The sequence below is a fragment of the Homarus americanus genome, unplaced genomic scaffold (genome assembly GCF_018991925.1).
Source record: "Homarus americanus isolate GMGI-L3 unplaced genomic scaffold, GMGI_Hamer_2.0 scaffold12259, whole genome shotgun sequence".
NCBI classification, from domain to species: domain Eukaryota; kingdom Metazoa; phylum Arthropoda; class Malacostraca; order Decapoda; family Nephropidae; genus Homarus; species Homarus americanus.
Window position 1 is genome coordinate 88,010 of NW_024746250.1, and position 12,346 is coordinate 100,355.

The following is a 12,346-nucleotide window of genomic DNA, read 5'->3' on the forward strand; positions in this document are numbered from 1 at the left end:
TCTTCAGGTGATCTTAATTTTGTACCATCACGTAACTAGACAGGTGTTACGTCAACAGTTTTGTACCATGTTCTGCTCAAGGCACCAGAACGTGTGTTGGTCATGTTGTGTGAGTGTTTGGTTAGGTTAGGTTAGGTTAGGGTGTTTAATCATCAGGTGAAATAGGCTATGTGAGGGGGGGGATACCTGTCTTCTCCATACCTGTTCCGTGTGGTGAGGTATTACGTAGCGTTATGGAGGTAGACCTTGATGATTAAGTTGTATTATTTTGTATTTGATAATGTATTGGTCACGGTGATGAGGGTACACACACACACACACACACACACACACACACACACACACACACACACACACACACACTAAATCCGGTTTAGGGCGAGGTTTACAACCCTTGCTTGTGGAAGTGCTGAAGAATTTGCATTAGTCACTCTGTCTTGCCAACCTCTCTCTCTCTCTCTTTCTCTCTGTTTATCTCTACCGTCTCTCTCTCTCTCTCTCTATCTGATTATTCCGATGTCTCAGTCTCTTTTATTGTCTGTCAGTCTTTTTCGTTCCCTCTCTTTCTCTCTCTCTCTTGCTTTACCTCTTTATCCGTATTTTTTTCTTATCAGTCTACACACACACACACACACACACACACACACACACACACACACACACACACACACACACACACACACACACTCTTTTTTACCTTTTCACTTAACAAATACACTATGTCATGTTTACGTTACTGACGGTGCGATATTAAACACATAAATCAAGAGCCTCAGAAAGCGTCAAAACAGTTCCAATAACATATCCCAACACAACCCACCCCAACCATGTGTCAACCTAGACTCTCAAAGCTCTCTTAAAATGTCCTACACACCCGCCACGATAAAAACTAATTTGGCTGATAAAAAAAACTGACATTAAAACGTGATAAAGGGATATTGATGACATAATTGGTGGTGGAGATATTGATAAAATGTAGGTAAAGTTTGAGAGCGATAACTGGAGGTGAGGTGAAGGAGGGACGGTGAGGCAGGCAGCAGGTCAGTTCCAGTCAGTCTGCCTCAGGGCCCAGGAGGAGGTAGTGTCCCGCTCCACCTAACCTAACCTAACCTTAACTTATCTCACCTAGCTAATCTTAACAGGTTATCAAGACACCCACCCCCACCCACCACCCACCCCACCCACACACACCACACCACCCACACACCCACCCACCCCACCCACACACCACCCCACCACCCACCCCACACACCACACACACCACACACACACACCCACCCCACCCACACACCACACACACCCCACCCCCACCCCACACACCACCCACTCACTGTCTCTGTCTGACCCCCGCCCCAGGCTCAAGACTTGGTTAAATAAACAAATATATTACAGCAGCTCGACTGGAATACTGAACATGCGGCATAATCGACCAGACGACTAGTGGATGTAGCCTATGAATGCAGGATGCAGAGAGAGAGAGAGAGAGAGAGCAAACACATACCCAATTCAACAGTTTCACACACACACATACACACACAAATGCACACAACTCAATCAGCACTCGTGTATACATCATATCAATACCCACAAATGTACACACAGTACATAAATCACCATTACAGACATGTACACAAGTCTAGCAGTACACATATGGTATACATCTCATTAGTACACATACACACACACGTTCGTAAATCGTCAGTTTCTCATTAGTCAATACACATACATGTACACAATTTTCACACACGCACACACACACAGTTGTCCCGGGCCTGGTGTGGACACGTGCGGTCATACTAACGAGGCGCGTAACTCAAAGGACCATGCGCGACCATCCCGCCGCACGCCACAGTCATCCACCGCACGCCTGTGATGCACCGCTAACTTACAACATGCACCGCACACTTCATACATGCGCCGACAGTAGTGCGCATTTACAAGTCTGACAGAACGCATAATTCAAGCCTCATTGTGTGAAACCTTCCCATTGTATGAGACTCTGGAAGAGCCTCTCAAGAAGAAGCCTCAATGAAGAGCTTCCCCCCCTGTAGTGAAGCCCTCCTGAAGACTAAAACACCCCTGAAATTTCCCCAGACAATTAGTTAAACAACCTTATGGCAACTTAAAAGGTACAATTAGCCTAATCAGAGTAGGTCAGTCAGGTGTTGACACTGAGAGTGCGGTCACTGTTCACTGCCACACAGGATAGAGATTCATACACCGGGACCTTGGCTTGTCCGATGCTGTACTTAAAAACATACAAGTCAAAATCGTGAACTTTGATCTAAAAGAACTGAGAAATGCACAGAAGCCTGGCAGTTGTAGCATTAGTAAATATGACAAATTTTGTGACAAGAGGTACCGGTAAAAGGACAGAACCAGACAATGTGATGTAGTGATAAACCTTTAAAGCATACACTTGAACACTATATTATTGAATGTGACACTGTCAAAGACTTCAGGCCACCTGACTTATTGTATCATGAACTTTGTAATTACTACATTGAATCAGGAGTCTTTGGGGACATTCTTACTGTCTATCCTATCCTATCCTATACTACTATCTCCTTTTGTGTATGTACCCCCAGAGAAGTTTCCCCAAAGGGGTATCCTAAAGATCCCTGGTCCAGAAAACCTCCTTAAGACTTGGCTTCCCCAGAGAAAAAATCTTGAAAAAAAAATTAAGAATCTACCCCCGAGAAAACCCCCCTAAAAAACCTCCCCGGAGATAACCCCTTAAATCAGTCTTGCCAGAGAAACACCTCTAAGAATCCCCGGAGAAGCCCCCCGACACAGCTGGAGATACACACTAAAACATAAGATATTCACTAGGCGAGCAACGTGCGAAATTAATCGCTAATGGCAAATTATTTATTGGCCAATTACCACCAGCACTCCGGCAGCCAAACCACGGCCAGGGATTCTCAAAAGGCTCGTATAATAAGAGAATTCTCAAAAATTATCGTACGTTAGAAAGTTCTCAAGACTCGTATAACAAAAAGTTCTCAAAAAGTTTCAATTATTAGAAAGTTCACTCAAGACCCGTACATTAAAATATCCTCACTTTGAAAATACAAGAACACGCCTAAACCAAATTAGCTACTTACCACACACACACACACACACACACACACGAAAAATGGCGGATAAAATGCACCGAGACTATACCTAACCTAACCTAACATATAAACAAAATTACTAAGTGTCTCTGTGACTTAAAACTAACGTAAGAGAAAAAAAACTAGAGCTGTGATTGGCTGTTGTCTCATCCATTAACAGAATTAATATTTTTTACCATTTACCTTTAATAAAATTCTATGACAAACTGGTGAACATATTACAGGAAATTACAGGATTTACTATATGTATTTTTGAAGGACTTTATAAAAAAAATGCAAAGTTTCTCTAAAAAAGGTGATTACAAGACCTCCAAAAGTAACTACAAGACCAAACAGAAAATATTTTACAAAGTTCCTCAAAAAAAAAAGTATTTACATAAACCTCAAAAAAGTCAGTCATTTCAATGTATCTGGAAAAACCATTTGTCATGAAAAGTTAACAAAACATCCAAGAAAATAAAAGTCCGATTACAAAAGCCATTACCTGTACAACAAAAAACAAAACCCCCCACTACACCTGGAGCTATTTAAACCCAGCACCTCATTAAGAAGGAAGCCATTTGACGCTAAAAGTCTCGCTGATGAGGTAAATTATTGCTGAAAATATCTCACCTGGGACTTTTCTTTTCCCCCTTTTAAACAATTTCTCATTTAACAAAGTCACCTGCTGGGAAAACCTCATTAACAACAGAGCCAGGTGTTGTGGGAACTCTGCACCCCATTACCGGAAGTTATTTAGCAGTTTGTGAGAAAGAGAAATGTAAATAATGAAATATAAGGAAACAGGAAATGAGAAAATTGGAGAATAGGTTGAATAAATAGAGGAATAATAAGGACATTGAGTAAGAGATGAGGTTAAATCAGGAATATGAGGAGGAGGAGGTAGTGGGTGGAGGAGGAGGTCGGTGGAGGAGGAGGTAGTGGGTGGAGGAGGAGGTCGGTGGAGGAGGAGGTGGTGGGTGGAGGAGGAGGTGGTGGGTGGAGGAGGAAGGTCGGTGGAGGAGGAGGAGTGGAGGAGGAGGAGGTGGTGTGAAGGAGGAGGAGGAGGAGGTAGTGGGTGGAGGAGGAGGTCGGTGAGGAGGAGGAGGAGGTCGGTGGCGGAGGAGGAGGTGGTCGGTGAAGGAGGAGGTAGTCGATGAAGGAGGAGGTGGTCGATCAAGGAGGAGGAGGTAGGTGAAGGAAGAGGTGGTAGGTGAAGGAGGAGGAGGGTAGTGAAGGAGGAGGAGGTGGGTGAGGGTCACATCAGAGGAGTCAGTGTTGGAGGCGGCAGGTCCCACCCAGAGGCCAGCCAGTATGTAAACAAACACACCCACGACCTGCCACCCACCAACCCTGTCACCCTGCCACCCACCAACCCACCTACCCTGTCACCCTGCCACCCACCTACCGTGCTACCCACCTAATTAACTACCCTACCTGTCGGCCACCTATACCTTGGCTGGAGGAGTGGGAAGTGGAGGGAGGGTGAGGGAGAATAGGGAGGGTGGTGGAGGGAGATTTGAGGGAGAAGAGGGAGGGTGGTGGAGGGAGGGTGAGGGAGGGAGGTTTGAGGGAGGGTGAGGGAGGGAGGTTTGAGGGAGAAGAGGGAGCGTGGTGGAGGAAAGAAAGAGTATAGGATGGAAGAGAAAGAGTGATAAGGTAGGAAGACAGAATGAGGGTGAGGGAGAGGGAGAGATTAAGAGTAGGATGAACGTCATAAAGTAGAGAGGGATAGGAGAAAGGGAGGAAGAGTGGGAGAAGGATATCTTGAGAATGAGGGAAGAGAGGGTGAGAGGGGATAGGGAAAGTAAGGTGGAAGGGAATAAAGAGGAGAGGAGGAAGAAGAGTAGAATAGAAAAGGAACATGTAGAATGGAGATGACAGAAAGAGGAGAAGGAAAGGGAGAGTAAAATGAAGGAAGGAAAGGAACCAAAAACAAAATGGCACCAAAGTTACACTGAGACTCTACCTTAACTATATTACTCTACATTAGATAAACATTTTGAGTCTTGACATAACAGCCTAGTCGATCAGATCACCCCCCCAGGAAGCCTCATAGTCCACAAGGTCAAGCTACTGTACAGGGAGGGCGGGAAGAGAGGGAGGGAGGGAATGAAGGGAAGGAGGGAAGGGAATGGGAGGGGGAGGTTGATGAAGAAACCCCCTTGAATCCTCTCTAGGTAGAATCCAGGTAGCCTAGACAGTGGGTGGCTAGGGTGGGTGTGAGGGTGGGAAAATGGGTGGATGGGTGGGCATAATCCAGATATCCTACACTGTGTCTTAGTAATTAATCAACCTCTTCACCCTACCCCATACACCACCAACACACAGACATACCTCCTAGACATACCCTCCTAGACATACCCCCAGACATACCCTCCTAGACAGACCCCCCAGACATACCCCCTAGACATAGACATACCCCCAGACACATACCCCCCAGACATACCCCCTAGACATACCCCCTAGACATACCCCCTAGACATACCCCCCAGACATACCCCCTACAAGATCATATTAACACCCCCTTCTCCAAGCACTAACACCCTAGCGATATATAAGAGTCAGTCAGAAAAACCTCCAACATCTAGATACGAGTTCATTTTTACATATCAACACAACCCTGAAACACAACCCTGAGGTATTAATGGCCAGGCGGTGTCTAAGAGGTCAGGGGCTGTAAGTGGTGGTGAGAGATATGGGTCAAGCACTTCATTATGTGGCCTTCGGGTGGTCGAGTCTCGCCTAGTACTATAAGCTCCCTCCCCACTTCGTTATCACCTGTAGATTAGACACCCCCTAGATTATTTCACCTGGAGAGAGAGAGAGAGGAATAGGGAGTAAGAAGAAGAAAAAGGGGGTGAGGAAGAAGGAAGAGGGATGAAGGGGGAACATGAATGAAACGAAACGAGGGAGAGAGAACGAAGAAAGAACAGGAAGTGTGTGTGTGTGTGTGTGTGTGTGTGTGTGTGTGTGGTAGAGGAGGAGGTGGCGAAAGAAGATTGCAGTCAGGTTGGAAAATGAAAGAAATGGGAGAGAAAGAAAACCACCTGAAGATTAACTAACCTAACCTAACCTAACCTAAACCTCACCTAACCAAATATTTGACCTAACCCATCACTAATCTAACGAAACAAATCCTAACCTAATCAAATATTACACCTTAACCTAGCTTGACCTAACCTAACCTACCAACCACAGGTAAACACTATAGGGTACATTAACCACCAGGTAAAATAAATTAATCTACAGGTAATCCTTTACAAAAATATAACAAATAAGAATACCTGTCAAAAATTCACTCTAAATTATACAAGGCACTCTAGAGATCAGCACTATTTGGCTCTGTGATTTATCAATAACTGCAATAACTCAACAACTACAAAACCAAAAATGTGATTGTTTAAAGTACAGTGTGTGACGTGTGTGTAAGCTGACTGAGCGTGTGTCAAGCTGTGGCTGTGTTTAAAGTACAGTGTGTGACGTGTGTGTAAGCTGACTGAGTGTGTGTTAAGCTGTGGCTGTGTTTAAAGTACAGTGTGTGACGTGTGTGTAAGCTGACTGAGTGTTTATTAAGCTGTGGCTGTGTTTAAAGTACAGTGTGTGACGTGTGTGTAAGCTGACTGAGTGTGTGTTAAGCTGTGGCTGTGTTTAAAGTACAGTGTGTGACGTGTGTGTAAGCTGACTGAGTGTGTATTAAGCTGTGGTTCTGGGTGGTGGTTCAAGGTGTCTGTTGTCATCTTAGTGTTGTGATAATCTATGACCTGTTCTTCACTCCAGTATGACGTCACTCTCTACAGTGAGTCAGAACTTGGTGGTGTGTGTGTGTGTGTGTGTGTGTGTGTGTGTGTGTGTGTCGGCCTCACCCTTCCACCAGCCTCCCTAAAATGTCCATAGAAATCAGTATACCTGGTGACTGTATCAGGTAATTAACGAGTTCGGTTTACCTGTAGATTTACCAACCCACCGTTCACCTAACCTACCTTAACGTTAACCCAAACTACCATAACCTAACCTAACCCTAAAATATACAGACAAAATAAAGAAAAGCAGAACAGGTCTCTAACAGGAAGTAACTAACACACACACACACACACACACACACACACACACACACACACACACACACACACACACACACACACACACACACACACACACACACACACACACTGTTTTTTTGCTGATTATTATAGGACACGAAATGAACAGATGTTGACCTACTGAACAACACCAGGGAGGAGGGAGAGAGAGAGAGAGAGAGAGAGAGAGAGAGAGAGAGAGAGAGAGAGAGAGAGAGAGAGAGAGAGGTTTAGAGAGAGAGAGAGAGAGAGAGGAGGAGGAGAAGGTGGTAGGAAGGAAGGGGAGGGGGACTTTGAGGAGGAACAGGAGGAGGTTAGAATAGGAGAGAAGAAATAAGGGAATAGAGGCATAGAGAAGGAGAGGAAGGAAGAGAGAGGGTGAAAGAGACAGAACCGTCGGGTCTCACACAATCCCGTCCACAACAGAGTCATTTATTACATTTTCTCCTATAATTCTAACTCCGTGTAATCAACGTGTTTATTATGGCATTAACTACCTCAGCCCGGAATAACAACACCACTAAGTATTTACCACATCTCTTGCTATTACGGAATGAGTCATTAGAGTATTTTTAGCTTACTCGTTTAAGAATAGTTGTGGTGGTCACTTAAGGCAGATTTATAAGTGTGTGTGTGTGTGTGTGTGTGGGCAGCCAAGTGTAAAGTAATCTTTCTCTTCTACATTCATTTATCCTTCTCTTCCATCACTCCTCTCTCTTATCACATATTCCTCTTCCTCTCTTTTCCATCCTTTTGAACTAAAAAACTTATCATTCACCAAGTAAACCACATCAGTCACCAAGTAAACCACATCAGTCACCAAGTAAACCACATCATTCACCAAGTAAACCACATCAGTCACCAAGTAAAACCACATCAGTCACCAAGTAAAACACATCAGTCACCAAGTAAACCACATCATTCACCAAGTAAACCACATCAGTCACCAAGTAAACCACATCATTCACCAAGTAAACCACATCATTCACCAAGTAAACCACATCATTCACCAAGTAAACCACATCATTCACCAAGTAAACCACATCATTCACCAAGTAAACCACATCAGTCACCAAGTAAACCACATCATTCACCATACAGTCCAGTCTCCCTCTTAGCACCGTGCCGCCCACACTTACATCAAGGTATTCCATCACTGTAGCCTCATCCTGTAGTTTACATTCACGACTCGACCCCAGAACGTGTCCTTATTCAACCAAGGCCAGCTTAACCCTCTCTGTCCTGCCTCGCCTGATTCCTCCCAACAACGATGGGGGTAATTTGTCTGCAGGTTGGGGTCTGGTGTAGGTTGGGGTCTGGTGTAGGTTGGGGTCTGGTGTAGGTTGGGGTCTGGTGTAGGTTGGGGTCTGGTGTAGGCTGGGGTCTGGTGTAGGCTGGGGTCTGGTGTAGGCTGGGGTCTGGTGTAGGTTGGGTCTGTGTAGCTGGGGTCTGGGTGTAGGCTGTGGGGTCTGGTGTAGGCTGGGGTCTGGTGTAGGTTGGGGTCTGGTGTAGGCTGGGGTCTGGTGTTGGCTGGGGTCTGGTGTAGGCTGGGGTAAAATAAATAATATAACCAACCAAGGAACGCCACCCCCCTCCTCCCCCTCACTCGACTCCTCCCGTAGGTTAACTCAGAGACGAGATGAGCTGCACCCACAATTCCTCACGTACTTGTGGCAATATTTACTTGATATTTATTATAGTTAAGGTATGTTCTCCTCCCCATTTATGGCACGTTCTCCTCCCCCACTGTTTCTCCCCGACCATTGTTACTCGGAGTTACATTCCTACACTCTGGGGAGATAACTGCATGACAAACTCTGAATGATAATCAAGTGAAAACTAGATCTCCAGGTACATATATAGCCACCTATCTTCCCCCATCACCTGGATCTAATGAGATGTTGGTATGTTGGGTTATGTTTGGGTGCACATACATACATGTCACAGGTACACATATATACATAAACATTTCTACACATAAGTAAACCCACACAAGCTTACATACATACTTACTGAATACATCCATATACGTACACACAGGTACACACACAATATCCTGACCACTGGGGTTAGTTACACAGATCCTTTGTGACCTCTACTATATAATCCTGTTTACCCTGCCGCTCACAGGATGAGTAATGGGTGCACAATAAACTAGCTGCTGTTTACATATACACACAAATATACAAACTACAGCACCACAAACGGACATCAATCCCTCTCTCCCCATCACACACAAACACACACACACACACACACAAACACACACACACAACAATAATACAACCTGAGACAAGACCAATGAATAAATAAGCACAGAATAAATACAACCATCTCATATATACTGAGGCCAACATCACACGACAACTCCCTCCCTCCCTCTCCTCCCTCCACCCACAAAAGGAAAGGCGATCCCTGGCGAAGATAGCCACACAAACCCCCTCCCCCCTTCCCTCCCTCACCCCAAGCAAAAACAAGCAACTGGTTTGACTTTAGGGGGAGGCTTTGATAACGAATACATTAAGACTCAGACAGCAAGCAGCCATATTTTCCGTGATTGTTGGTGGGCTTGAGCAAGGTATAGGAAGGGGTTAAGGGAAGGGAGAGGGATGGAAGAGGAGGAGAGGGAAAATAAGAAAGGGGGAGAGGGTAAGGAAGGCGAGGGTAAAAGGGGTGAAGAGGTAAGAGGAGAAAGGGAGTATAACAGAGGGGGGGGATGAAAGAGGAAGAGAGGAAAGGGTAAAAGGGGGTAACAGGGAGGGGGAGGGGGGAGGGGGGGAAGACGGCAGGAAGGGGGAGGGGGAGGGGTGGGGTGATCCTTTCACAATAAGCCTACAAATGACAAGGCAAAACAAAAAATAAAACGTGTCTGCCTGGCTCAACAGACTCCTGAGATACAAGACGCTGTGGTCAAGTAACGGGAGTTCTCTTTTACCTGTTGGGGGGAGGGGGAGGGGTGAGGGGGTGGAGGGAGAGGGGTGGGGGAGGGAGTAGGGAGAGAAGGCTTAAGTAAATTAATCCTTCCTACAACTAGTGAGGTATAATGATCATCCTTGCTTGCTTGGGGGGTGAGAACGGTATGCCCCTCCCATCCCACAATCACCACTGCTAACTAACCACCACCAACAAACACACACTGGCTGACCACTAGCAAGAAGGGAGGACCAACCAGGTTTATTGTGATGACCAAACCAAGATGACGATAACCTGGACGTATGATCATTAACAAACAGCAGTAGTTAGGATGACTCGGTCTACCTGACAACTCTTAACGAAGGCGATGATTAGGCTATCGGCTGACAGGTGTAATCAGAGGAGTGAAAACTGACCGAACGAATGTCTGTCTGTGTGTGTCTGTCTGTGTGTCTGTCTGTGTGTCTCTGTCTGTGTGTCTGTCTGTGTGTCTCTGTCTGTGTGTGTCTGTCTGTGTGTCTGTCTGTGTGTCTGTCTGTCTTTTCCTGTACTGGTGTCTGCTATCCTCGCGTTGGTTTGGCTGTAAGGATCACCTGAAGATTACCCCCCCCCCACCTCAACTTATTTCACCTGATGACATCAATATATAGCCGTCTACTAAATCAATGTGTTTTAATCTACTAACATCAATAGACACAAGTGTGGTCCATTGACATCAACGTATGGGCTGTGGCCTCTGGAGACATCACTACCTGGGTGATAGTCTGGAGTGACATCAATCTCACTGATGTCATATACTGTGTCAGAGGTAAAGTATGGGAGCTTTTTATAGTGATCTGCAGCCGAGTGACATCAATAATTAATTAGACTTGCGCCCTGACATCAATAACCAGGTCAACAGCTTAGCATCAACAACTATGTTAACATTGGTATTAATGATTGGATTAACACCCTGGCATCAATGCCAGGTCTAATACCCTGAAATCAGTAACTGGATTAACAATGACATCAATAACTCGACTGATACCCTGAAATCAATGACTTAAGTGGCACGTGACATAAATTACTAAGTCGACACACTAACATCAATGACAAGAATGGAAGGCTGACGTCAATGGCAAGACTAGAAGGCGGACATCAATGACAGCCCTGAAAAGTTGACATCAATGACTCAAATGACACCATGACATCAATGATTGGAATGACACCATGTTATCAATGATCATGACAACAACAAAAGGGCTGTCACAGCATTGACATCTTGACATCAACGACATCTTACACCCTGGCATCAATGGCTGATATGACACCATTATCAGGATCATATACGACACCTGACATCAAGGCTGACACCCTAAAATCATTGACTGATATAACACCATGACATCAAAATCAGATATGACACTTGACATCACTGCTCTGACTTGACATCAATTAATCAACTGATGACGTCCATGACCATCAAAACCACAAGGTCTTATATCGTCAAGCTGTAAATTTCACCTTGTTGACACTATCTATATGACAGTGTCAAGTCCATGTATATTACTGCCATGACTGGTAATACAGATCTGTGGGGGTGACGTTAACAGATAGCAAATGACAGCTTTATGTCGCCACTGAGAAAGTCTTATTAAAATGTCTTCAACATCCTAAAACGGCATATAAATTATCCTTCAATAATAACAGTGACCGTAAATATAAACCCCCGTCCGGTAATGAGGTAGAATACGTTTACACGACAAAAAAAAAGTATTCTAAAGTTTTAAAAGTACAAAAAAGTATAGTACTCACATCTAACGAGTCACTCAAGTTCTGCTAAGTTCCCAGTACGTACACTGTTAGTTATTCCACTATATAACTGTAACGAACAACGAAACTTATCAAAGAGTTAAGAGGAAAAAAAAAGTTGTCAAGTCAAAGTGCAATGGCGACGAGGTTTTCCATAGTCTCCCTCCCACTAAGGTTTACACCACACTGACGCGTGTGTTTGATTGCTGTACGACACTGCCGGCCTACCCTCGGCTCCGCCCCACACCCCTGCGCTTAACTGCCACGCGTATGACACCGACTCCCACCGCCTTCTAAACACAACTCAACATGCCACTGGTCGACTTTGGTATTTTCTTCGTTATTTCTCTATTCATATTATTTTGAGGGATTCTGTAAGATTTAACTGGATTTTAGACTCGAGAGAAGCAAACACGATTCACCAACAATGGTCTCTTCAAGAATTACCGCCCCACATCAGTC

At 44.9% G+C, this 12,346-nt stretch overlaps 1 protein-coding gene across 1 annotated transcript in view; it reads right to left on the reverse strand.

Moving 5' to 3' along the window:
* LOC121879191 overlaps window positions 1-12,059 on the reverse strand; it is a 29,630-nt gene extending 17,571 nt beyond the window's left edge. Inside the window, exon 1 of the mRNA XM_042385788.1 lies at window positions 11,888-12,059. The gene's annotated coding sequence lies outside the window, so the exon portion shown is untranslated. The remainder of the gene's footprint in view (window positions 1-11,887) is intronic.
* Between the last annotated feature and the right edge of the window lie 287 nt (window positions 12,060-12,346).